Consider the following 10,481-nt stretch of genomic DNA (forward strand, 5'->3'; position numbering starts at 1 on the left):
GGGGGAGGGGAGGGGGGAAGAGACGGGAGGGGAGGGGGAGGAGGGAGGAGGGAGGGGAGGGGAGGCTATCCTGCCTAGCGCTCAGCAGGAGCAAAAGGGCTTTTCCTGTCACAGAAGGAGCTCAGGTTCCCTGATGGTTTCCAAATCCCAGCCCTGTCCATCCCTGACCTGCCACTTTGAGCCTCCTTGTCCCCATGTGTGAGCTCAGATAACAACCTGCCCCGCTTGACTGATGAAAGGATTAGAAGGAGAATCGTGTGTGACATGCCCAGCTCAGGGCTTGATCACGGCAGATGCCCTGGAAGTGGGAATGCCCCTCCCACTCCCATCTTTCCCTGTTTACAGGGTTGTTGCTGCTTTGTAAGCAGGACAAAGGCAGTCTTTGAGGAAATGACTTATTCCTACTTATCCCAAAGGGGTAGCATTTGGTTTCTATAAAGTACTACACACCATCCTCATACAGGAAGAGTGAAGCCAGAAACACTGAAAATATATAGAATAATAATAAAGGGACAAAGAAGCAAACAGTCACCTTCTTAAAATCCCCAGTGACAACTCCCAGACTCACGTCCTGCCATACCCGGTAATTAGTGGTGTTTCTCCAAAGGCAAGTTTCGTAAGATGGCCCTTGGCCCCCAGCATCCCTTCCTCAAGACGATGATGTGTTCAGAGTCATGAGTATCCCGAGGAGGCTGTTTGGTCACAGTGTCAGCCTGGGAGCAGTGGGTGGGGGAGAGAGGAGTTCACACACGAGGAAGCAACTCTCTGACCAACAGCCGCTTTTAAAAATGGGCCAAGGACCCGAACAGACATTTCTCCAGAGAAGATATACAAATGGCCAATGAGCACATGCAAAGATGCTCAACATCACAGTCATTTGGGCTGCTGTCCAAAAAACAGACAATAACACGTGTTGCCAAGGATGTGGAACGCTGGGGCCCTTGTGCGCTGTGGACGGGGGTGTAAAATGGTACAGCCGCTGTGAAAACAGCGTGGCAGTTCATTGAAAAGTTAACCATGGATGACCACGCGATCCCATCATTCCACTTCTGGGCATGTACTCCAAAGAACTGAAAGGAGGGACTCGGGCAGATACGTGTACATCTGTGTTCACAGCAGTGCTATCCACAATAGCTAAAAGGTGGAAGCAGCCCCGTGTCCACCGACAGAGGCATACAGATAAGCACAATGCGGTTTAGCCATACAACAGAATATTATTCAACATCAACAAAGAAGGAAAGGCTGGGCGCGGTGGCTCACGCCTGCAATCCCAGCACTTTGGGAGGCCAAAGTGGGTGGATCACCTGAGGTCAGGAGATCGAGACCAGCCTGGTGAAGATGGTGAAACCCCATCTCTACTACAAATACAAAAATACGAGCCAGGTGTGGTGGCAGGTGCCTGTAATCCCAACTACTCGGGAGGCTGAGGCACGAGAATCGCTTGAACCCAGGAGGCAGAGGTTGCAGTGAGCTGAGATCGTGCCACTGCACTCCAGCCTGGTGACAGAGTGAGACCCTGTCTTTAAAAAAATAAAAATAAAAAGGAAGAAAATTCTTCCTTAGACATTGTACTAAGTTAAATAAGAGAGCCACAAAAGGACAACACTTTATGATTCCTTTGATAAGAAGTACATAAAATAGTGAGACAGAAACTAGAATGGTGGTTTTCAGGAGCTGGGAGAGGAGTGGGGGATGGGGAGTTAGTGTTTAATTAGGGACAGAGTTTCAGTTTGGAAAGATAAAAATGTTCTGAAGACGGATGGTGATGGTTGCACAAAATATGACTTACCAATGCCATGAAACTGTGCACTGAAAATGATTAAAATAGTAAATTTGGCTGGGCGCGGTGGCTCACACCTGCAATCCCAGCACTTTGGGAGGCAGAGGCAGGCAGATTACCTGAGGTCAGAAGTTCAAGACCAGCCTGGCAACATGGTGAAACCCCGTCTCCACTAAAAATACAAAAATTAGGCAGGACTGGTGACACGCGCCTATAATCCCAGCTACACAGGAGGCTGAGGCAGGAGAATTGCTTGAGCCCGGGAGGCGGAGCTTGCAGTGAGCTGAGATCATGCCACTGCACTCCAGCCTGGCCGATAGAGCAAAACTCTGTCTAAAAAGAAAAAAAAAAAAAAAAAGGTAATTTGATGTGTATTTTACAACAATAAAAATTTGGAAAATTTGATTCATTTTATGTTTTGTAGATTTTACCACACACACACAAATCAAGCATCAAATGAAATCATGCTGCAGAAAGTTGAGCACCACCATTTTGCTGGTGAAATGTTCTATGACATTAAAAATTAGTCCTTTCTGAAAACATTATATATTTTTTAAAAAGACTACAGAAACCCAATCTAAGCAAGCTGGTCCCTGGTTCAGTGTGGACGGGAACAGGTCACGTAGCTCACCTCGCTGCTCTGGGATGAACTCAGCTCTCCTCACCCTGCAGGCATGTGCTGAGGTGACAGGAGTATGAGCCATCTTGCCTTCCTTCCTCTATAATTTTGTCTTTTTTTCACATTTTTCTGCAGCTGACAAGTTTTATAATGGAAAAAACATTCCTTGGATTCTATTTTATTTTATTTTGTTTTATTTTATTTTATTTTTGAGATGGAGTTTTGCTCCTGTTGTCCAGGCTGGAGTGCAGTGGCACAATCTCAGTTCACTGCAACCTCAATCTCCCAGGTTCAAGCAATCCTCCTGCCTCAGCCTCCCAGAGAGCTGGTATTACAGGCACCCGCCACCATGCCCGGCTAATTTTTGTTATTTTTAGTAGAGACAGCATTTCACCATGTCGGCCAGGCTGGTCTCAAACGATCTGCCTACCTCGGCCTCCCAAAGTGCTGGGATTACAGGTGTGAGCCACCGTACCCGGCAGAATTCTATGTTAAAGACCTCATCCTCCATGCCAGCCCCTGCAGTGCTCTCAAGAGGAGCCTGCACTGCCTGGAATTAGCCCGCTAGCAATGTGCTCTTTTCAGCCATGGGGTCAGCCATGCTGGTAGGACCCCAGGGAGGGGCTAGACTCACAGTCTGGAGGGAGCAAAGTCCCAGCAGATCTTGCTGGCCATTGGCTCGACTCCAGGTGGGCACTCCGCTCGAGGTCTGCAGAAATAACAGGAACCAGCTTCAGCCTCCTCCCTGAGAGCCCAGTCATGGGGTACTAAGACACACAAGGAGCATAAAGTGCCCCAAAGTAAAGCCTGTCCTCAAAAGATTAAACATAGAGTTAAGCAACGTGTCCTGAAGCACCAGAGGAGGGAAAGATTCGCCCGCCAGGATTGACTAAGCAGAGGGGCAGAGCTTTGGAGGGTGAATGGGATTCTGAAAGGGCCGAACGGGTGGATGGGCCGTCCAGCTGCAGAGCAGGGCTCAGCAAAGGCCTGGAGGCAGGAAGGGAGGCTATGGCGGGAGACTGAGCTTTCGCAGGGAGCTGATCACCAGGCCCTCGCATGCTGGGTGAGCCACGAGGACTACTTTCTACGGCTGACTGGGAATCAGCAAAAGGGGAGTGACTGTGAGGGTTTCGTTTATTTTATCAAGAGACCAGGGCCGGGGGCTGTGGCTCAGCCTTGCAACCCCAGCATTTTGGGAGGCCACGGTGGGTGGATCACCTGAGGTCAGGAGTTCGAGACCAGCCTGGTCAACATGCTGAAACATCTTCTCTTCTACAAATACAAAAATCAGCCGGGTGTGGTGGCGCACACCAATAGTCCCAGCTATTTGGGAGGCTGAGGCAGGAGAATCACTTGAACCTGGGAGTCAGAGGTTGCACTGAGCCAGGATCACACCACTGCACTCCAAACTGGGCAAAAGAGCAAGACCCTGTCTCAAAAAAGAAAAAAGAGACCAGCCCACCTGGCCTCACAGATCTGAGAAGCCGCCAGTGCTTCTCATTCAAAGCTCTGACTTGAATGTTCCGCGTGACTGAAGGTTACACAGAAACACGGGTGCGCGGGCCCAGTCCAGCCTCGAGGGCAGCCTGAGCTCAACCCATAAGCTTGCCACGTGTCTTTCTGAGGTTGTTTTTCAAAGAACTCCCTCATTCCTCCCTTTCAGAGAGGTTCAGAGAGCTTGAAAGCAGGCAGTTAACAGGTGGGGGTGGCGGGGGGACAGGGCTGGGGGCAGGAAGCAGAAGGGAAAAGTTCTCTTTGGCCTAAAGCAATTTGTTCAAGTCACATTTAATTGTACATTGTAATATGAGACTTCCAAATTTTATGCCACAATAAAGCAGAGTAGCCTTTGAAATGATAGAACTAACAACCTCACAGTCCTCATGGCTGGAGCAGCTGCCAGCGCGTCACCACATGTAATTAAAGGTCGGGAGCTGTAAGAGCAATTGTGTTTTCCTTGATTATCACGTGAAGGAACAGCTCTGTTTTGAATGCCCTGCGTGACTGAAGGTTACACGGAAACACAGGGGCACGTGGACTCAATCCCGGGAGCCCCATTCCTCCACCTCACTGGGAAACTTGCCTTCCTCGTCACCTCCCCCATCCCAGATTCCTCTCAGGGAACAATCCAAGAAGGAACAGAGAAGTGCCATTAGCCCGATGAACAGCTTCCAGAAAGACATGGAAGTCTAGAGACCCAGAACATGGACCTTAGCAAGTCACGTCTGCCTTTGGGAATCGGTGTCCCGTCCATACAGCGGGGACATCACGTGAGATAACCACTTACAACAGCTATCAGTCTATGAAAAGAAATACATCGTTTTACCTCATCTCATCTGGTAAAGAAGGACAAGAAAGAAGGAGGGAGAGAGGAAAGAAGGGAAAGAAGAAAGGAGAGAAGAGAGGACGTGGGGAAAGGAGACGGCCAGGCAACGCTTGTTCCCAGTTCATGTTTGCATCCTCCTTGGCTCATTTCCGACCCTCTTGTTGCACTGCCCGCCACACACACGTCAATACAGCACTGATGCGCCCAGCCCCGACAGCCGCCCAACCAACTCATGCTAACGAGCCTAGGTTCCGCTATCAGAGCCGCCACCTGAGTCCGTGGAATGACAGACCTTGTTCTCCCCAGCACGAGCCATTTCCTTCCTGGCAAATTAAGGGAAATGACGAGCTTGCTCCTCACAGCAGAGGACTCTGAAGACAGGAGCATCATGGCTGTGCTTCTTAAAACCAAGCAGATGGCATGAACAAGTGGCTGGCAGTGTGGCTGCAGACCTGATGACAGGTGATGAGGAGGTGCGAGCTGGCGTCCGGGCTGATATGGACGATCCCCCAGGCTTACCCTGATCTGACCAGCCCCTCCCATCTCTCCTCGGAGGCCTTTCCTCCTGTCTGGAACGGAGCTGTGGTCCTCAGGACTAGGGACTGTCCGAATCAGCTTCCTGGTCATGTCAGAGTACAGTGGATCCACCCATCCACCCGTTCACCTATTTGTGAATTTATTCTTACCCCTCCTGAATGCAGAAAGGATTTGAGGCAATTTTAAAAATAATAATAACAAGATAGAATAAATTAAAAGTAGGAAGCAGCCGGGCGCAGTGGCTCATGCCTGTAATCCCAACACTTTGGGAGGCTGACCCGGGTGGATCACTTGAGGTCAGGAGTTCGAGACCAGTCTGACCAACATGGTGAAACCCCATCTCTACTGAAAATACCAAAATTAGCTTGAAACGGTGGTACGCGCCTGTAGTTCCAGCTACTCCAGAGGCTGAGGCAGGAGAATCGCTTGCACCTGGGAGGTGGAAATTGCAGTGAGCTAAGATCGCGCCATTGCACTCCAGATCCTCCACTGTGCTCCAGCCGGGGCGACACAATGACACTCTGTCTCAAAAATAGATAAATAAATAAATAAAATATAAAAGTAGGAAGCAAAGAAGGAAGAAAGGCAAAAGTGAGAGACTAAAAGGGAGCTAGGAAAGAGGCTAAAAGCAAACAGCTCAAAATTCATTTTGTGATCCCGCAGCCAGCAGCACACGTGATTTATACACTTGTCTGTATGGATGCTAGGCAATAAAAATATCCACTTATTATTTTTTTAAAGGGATAGAGTTGGCTAGCATGCAGTTTTGTCCGACTCTTCTCTCTGCCTGGAACGCAGAGGTGGGAGGAACTGCAGCCGTGGGGACAAATGACACAGGCCACAGATGGTAGACGCGGTGGAGGCCCTACACTGCCCTGGACGGTCTGCCTCTATGCTCGCTCGTGGGCAGGTACATGAGCACAGCCATCCCCAACTAGGCTAGGCCAGCGTCTGCGGTGAGTCTGTTCCTCGCAGCCAATCAGGCTGCTGATCCAGAAGGCAACTGAAGCAATGGCCAGCGGGAAACTGCCCAGACTAGCAGAGATTCAGAAGGAGGGTGGGGCAGAGGTTTCGGGCTCTCAGTGTTTAAAGGCTGGGAGAAGAGGTTGAGCCTGCAGGAGAAACAGAGGTGAGACAGCCAGAGATGGAGGCACGGGGAGGGGAACTCACCAAAGTGGGCCACACCTTGGCCTCTAAGCTTTCCAGCAGGCAGTGGGGAAAAGGAGATACCAAATATTTACATGACCAGATGCAGGGGCGAGGGGCGGGAGAGGGGTGGGGTAACCCTGGGATGGGGCCGGAGGAGCATTTCTCCTCAGGGTCCTTGCACAGTGGACGCTTTGTCACTTGGTCCAAACGTCCCCAGCGATAGGCATCCTAACAACCAAGCCGTGAGCTCCACGGGGTCGTCTCAGATTTCATCCACCATGTGACCCCAGCCCCTCACATCCAGCTTGGTTGAGGACGTATTTTAGGCCATCAGGAGGAGTGGACGAGCTGCGTGTCTCTTTCCAGGATCTCTCCCTGAATAGTATTCGTCTCACCTGAGCTTTTAAACATCAGGTGGCCTTTTGAGTCCGACCCTGCCCTTTTGGCCCAGCGTTGAGGGGCAGGGCTTCCCCTCTCCAGAAAATACAGACTCACCACACTGGAGCTGACCTCCTCTTATGAAATCACGCCGCCTAAAAAGAGAGAGTCTTTAAATGCCCGACAAAGGAAACACTTGGTTAATCTCAGCAAAATCAGGAATTCCTCAGGAAGAAAGGAAGAGACAGACGGGTTCCAGCTGGGTATTTAAGTGACTTCTTATAACGCAATCTATAAACTGAGTCCAAAGTGCTGGCCTGTGTTGATGAGGAGGACGCCCTCGGGAAGCTGTGTGGCCTGGTTTCCTGGGATGAGCCCCACTTCTCCCGCAGGCCCCTCCTCGTTAACGGAGGTCTGGGGAGCAATCGAGGCAGGGGCATCTGTTGCTTCATTGGCCCTCACACCCAGTCTCTGAGCTGCCCAGATGGCTCTGGTCTCCCTGCTGCCACAGCCTCAGGGCAAGTCGAGCTGAGTGGTCCAGGGCCTCCAGGGAAACAGAGAAGGTTCTTGAGTTCACGGAGTGGTAGTAGGGGACACATGGATGTCAATGGCCTGGAAATGAGCCTTTTTGCTTTGCAGTTGAGGGAACTGACTTTAGAGAGAACTTGGCCGGGGTCAAGCTGTGAGAAGCAACTGGGGGGTCCTCATTCATCCTGTCTCCCCAGCTTTGTGGGCGCCACGTTCTTGCCCGCACTGGGAAGGCACATTCTCTGGCACCTCCTCACAGAATCTCACTTTTCCCAGCACAACAATGGGAGGTCCCTGGGTTATTGCAACCCTACTCTTGCCCCTGTGGATGGCCGGGATTAGGCGCTCTCGGAACAATCAGAGTGAGAAAGTGTTTTGTGACTTGTAAACCTCTGCGTGACGAAGGTCCGCTGGGCATCCACAAGGCACTGCGAGGCAGGCTGTCCCAGGACTTGGTCTCTCCCTGTAGCATTTAGGGTTACACATTAGGTCAGCAGGTGCTATTGTACCTGAGGTCAGAGCTCCTCCAACGGAGCCATGAGAACAACCAGCCAAGGTGCGTTTCTGCAAAATGTGGTGAGGGCAGTGGGGACGCTCATGGTGACAGGGATGCTGGGGTGGACACTTGCACCCTCTTCCACCCGCTCCAGCAAAGGGCCCTTTCCACAGCTGCTTGAGTGTTAGAAGGGAGATTAGCAAGGCCAGCCATTCAGGTGCAGCCTGGGGGAGGGCAAAGGGACAGGTGACAAATGAGGTGTGTCTTTGAAAGGATGGAGGCGGACTGGACAGGGAAGGAAAGTGAGGAGTAGGGAGAGACGCGACTCTGAGTATCGGAGCATCAGAGTCGGAAGGGCCCTCTGGTCCAGACCCTCATTTTAGATGGGGACACTAAGGCCCAAGAGGGGAAAGGACTCCCTCAAAGTCACACAGCTGGTCAGTAGCAGAGGGATGATCTGAACCCCACTTTCAAACATGACAGGATGTTCATCTTGAAATGCCTCCCCACTTTTCCATGTTCCCTAATCCTGTGAGATCTGAAGCCTGACTATGGCCAGTGTGACCTGTGAGGTCCCTCCTTCTCCACTGGGGAGGACCAGGTGACCCGGCACAGCATTATCAACCTCTCAGAGGAGAGTCACCTCGCAGGGCCCTCCAATGGGCCACCTCTCAGGGAAGGAACGGACGCCGGAGCATCAAGTTGCAATAAAGGAAGGGCAGGAAGGAGGGAGAGGCCAGAAGGCCTGAAGGGGATGCCCTGGGAAGGGGGAGGTGTGGGTGTCCAGACGAAGAGGAAGGAAGGGGTGGACCAGACACACACTTGGGACCCGTCAGGTGGGCAGGGACCAGCCCTCCTGTAAGGACTATTAGGGAAACTATAACCGAGCTTTTCCAGAGACAGCTGGGAAAATAAAACCCGAAGAAGCACCTGTGGGCTGGGGAGAGGCTCCTCCCCTGGAAGAACAAGCTGCAAGAAGCCTGCTGCCAGGATGACTGGTATTACACGTTTGTTTGAGGACTCAGACTGACCCCAGGGCGTGAAGCACCCAACCAACTCAATGCCTGCAGATGGTTCTTCCTCCCAGTGCAGCTCAGCTCCACAAGGCCATGGCCAATGTGACCCATGCCTGGGCAGCAGGTTACACCCACACCCACCCAGCGCAATCCAGGGCAGGGGTGACCGACCGCAGACCGTGTGAGGTAGAAGGAGCATTTTCCAGCCTCAGGTCTGTCTCCATCAAAAGCTGGAGCTCCTTCTGGCTGTGGTTGCTCGGTCTCGGCCTGAGCTCCTCCCCCGGTGGGAGCACATGGCGTACGTGGTGGCCACTCCGACCCTGGAGGGTGCTGACCAAGGTCTTCCTTGGACACAGACAAAATCTAACCCCCTGTATTTCCTACCAATTTGTCCTCATTTTGTCCTTTGAAACCACATAGGACAAAGTCTCCTCCCTCGTCCTTGTGTCACCCCTTTAACTGGTTCTACACTGTAACCAGCAATCCTGAATCTTCTCTTTTTCAGGCTGGACACCCCTGGGTATTTTATCCAGTTTCCACGTGGCTGGCTTCTAGTTCTTCGCCCCAGCACCTCTCTTTCTGCCCTCTACCCTAGTTATTTTCTACTTAACTCTCTCCGCTTGCTTAATGGTGGCTCCCAGGATTGAACAGAACATTTGAGTTGAAGGCAGTGTTTTATTCTATTATCATTATTTTTTTTTTGAGATGGAGTCTCACTCTGTTGCTCAGGCTAGAGTACAGTGGCGTGATCTTGGCTCACTGCAACCCCCGCCTCCTGGATTCAAGCGGTTCTCCTGCCTCATCCTCCTGAGTAGCTGGGACTACAGGCGTGCGCCACCTCACCCGGCTAATTTTTGTGTTTTTAGTAGACACAGGGTTTCACCATGTTGGTTGGGCTGTCTCCAACTCCTGACATCAGGTGATCCACCCACCTGGGTCTCCCAAAGTGCTGGGATTACAGGCCTGAGCCACCGCGCCTGGCCAAGGCAGTGTTTGACATCTTCCTGCTCCAGGGACCTAAGAAGGTGGTTTCTCTCCATGCCCCTTCTCCTTCCTGTTAGCCCGTGTCTCGACCCCCTGGCCCAAGCTTCAGGGACCCAGAAAGGAAAGCCACGCTTGCTCAGAGACAAAAAATGATGAACACCTGTGGCTCATAATAATTAAATACGTGTGACAAATCCTGATTTTCGAAAACCTTTATAATAAGAAAGATGAATACTGGCCTCTCTGAAGAGTAGTGGGGTCAACAGGGGGAAGCTCCGCAGGACCACAGCAGGTGTTGAAGGGGCCGTGGGCCAGGCTGTCGTCTGGGTGCCGGCTCATGCGTGACATGTTGGCCCAGTTGGGAGAGAGTTCACCCCGAGCACCTCCTACATGCCCAGTTCTGTGCCAGCACCATGGGAGAAAGACTAATTAATACACAGCTCTTACCCCAAGGAGCCCAGTTAGGAAATCAGCGCATAGAGAATTACAGTGGAATGTGCTAGAGGCTGTGATGGAGACACCAAAATCTCGAAGGTTCATTTCCTATTGTGGCCGAAATGAGGGATCACAAACCCGAAACAGAGGTCACCGGGCTAACGCCGAGGTGTCAGCAGGGCTGCATTCCTGCCGGCGGCTCTCAGTTTGAACACTTCCCTTGCCTTTTCCAGCTT

Source organism: Piliocolobus tephrosceles, chromosome 2 (genome assembly GCF_002776525.5).
Source record: "Piliocolobus tephrosceles isolate RC106 chromosome 2, ASM277652v3, whole genome shotgun sequence".
Lineage (NCBI taxonomy): Eukaryota > Metazoa > Chordata > Mammalia > Primates > Cercopithecidae > Piliocolobus > Piliocolobus tephrosceles.